The sequence below is a fragment of the Antechinus flavipes genome, chromosome 2 (assembly GCF_016432865.1).
Source record: "Antechinus flavipes isolate AdamAnt ecotype Samford, QLD, Australia chromosome 2, AdamAnt_v2, whole genome shotgun sequence".
NCBI lineage: Eukaryota > Metazoa > Chordata > Mammalia > Dasyuromorphia > Dasyuridae > Antechinus > Antechinus flavipes.
Window position 1 is genome coordinate 588,299,542 of NC_067399.1, and position 1,563 is coordinate 588,301,104.

At 36.4% G+C, this 1,563-nt stretch overlaps 1 non-coding gene across 1 annotated transcript; it reads left to right on the forward strand.

Annotated features, from left to right (window-relative positions):
* The first annotated feature begins 546 nt into the window (after nucleotides 1-546).
* LOC127552576 (U6 spliceosomal RNA) lies at nucleotides 547-653 on the forward strand. The gene has a single exon (XR_007951447.1). It is a non-coding gene; the product is annotated as a U6 spliceosomal RNA (small nuclear RNA).
* The last annotated feature ends 910 nt before the right edge of the window (nucleotides 654-1,563 follow it).

The following is a 1,563-nucleotide window of genomic DNA, read 5'->3' on the forward strand; positions in this document are numbered from 1 at the left end:
TGATTTTCATCCTTGATGCTAAAGTTGCTAAAGAAACCTTAACTGATTAATGTCTCTAGTCTATGGAGGGAAGCCTGAAGAACACCATTAATGAACTGGTCTCTCTCAAACTTTTAACTGTTCTAGATCCCCTGCAGGAAACAAGAGAAGCTTTGTATAATAGAAAGCTCTGGGCATTTTAAGTCAGAAGACCTGGATTCTAGTTTCTGTTCTGTTACAAATTCCTTGGGAAATTACCTTCTATTCTCTGAGACTTCTTTTCCTCATTTGTGTAATGAAAGAATCTGACTAACATGAAGCTAACTGCTGAGGAATTACAGTGTTCTGTCGTGTCCTCCAGAAAAGAGATGTGAAAGTAACCTTTCTGTTTTTGATAGAGCGGTAAGGAACCATGGGTACAAAAAAAACTACATACCCTATCAAATTTGGTTGGTAGTTTCATTTGTTTTTCTTTGTTGTAAGGGCTCATCAGATAGTATGTGGGGGAGGGGGGTTGGGAGGGGAATGTAACATCTAGAAATCAATGTAGCAATAAAAGGCATCCATGTGCTTTCTTCGGCAGCTCATCTGCTAAAGTTGGAATGGTACAGAGAATATTAGCAAGTGCACTGCACAAGGATGCCGTGCAACTTTATGAAGCATTCTATGGCTTTAAAAAAAGTATCCATAAGCTATGCCCAAAGAGCTATCAAACTGTGCATACCTTTTGATCTAGCAATGTCGCTACTGGGCCTGTATCCCAAAGAGCTCATGAAAAAGGGGAAAGGACCCACATGTACAATACTATTTATAGCAGCCCTTTTATAGTGGTAAGAAACTGAAAACTGAGTGATGCTCATCAATTGTAGAATGGCTGAATAAGTTATGGTACAGGAATGTTATGGAATATTATTATTCTATAAGAAATGACCAGCAGGATGATTTCAGAAAGACCTGGAGAGACTTACATGAACTGATGTTAAGTGAAGTGAATAGAACCAAGAGAACATTGTACATAGTGGCAACAAAATTATGTGATGATCAACTCTGATGGATTTGGTTGGCTCTTTTCAACAATGAGGTGATTCAGGCCAATTCCAATGGACTTATGATAGAGAGCACCATCTGCATCCAGAGAAAGAACTGTGGGGACTGAATGTAGATTACAACAAAGTATTTGCACCTTTTTTGTTGTTGCTTGCTTGCTTTTTTTCTCCCTTTCTTTTGATTTTTTTTCTTTTTTTGCTATAATTTTTCTTGTGCAGAAGAATAAATGTGAAAATGTGTATAGAAAAATTGCACACGTTTAACATATATTGGATTGTTTGCTGTCTGGGGAGGGGCTAGGGGAAGAGAGGGAGAAAAACCTGAAACACAGGGTTTTGCAAGGATGAGTGCTGAAAACTATCTTTCCATGTATTTTGAAAATTAAAAGCTATTATTAAAATTTTAAAAGAATGAAAAAACAGTTAAAAAAAGGAATCTATAAAAAAAAATTTAACACACAAATTAAGGGGAGGTAGTCCATATTAGATGATGTTCTTAAAGGTCATTCTAATTCTAGTAGTCTATAATTCTATATCA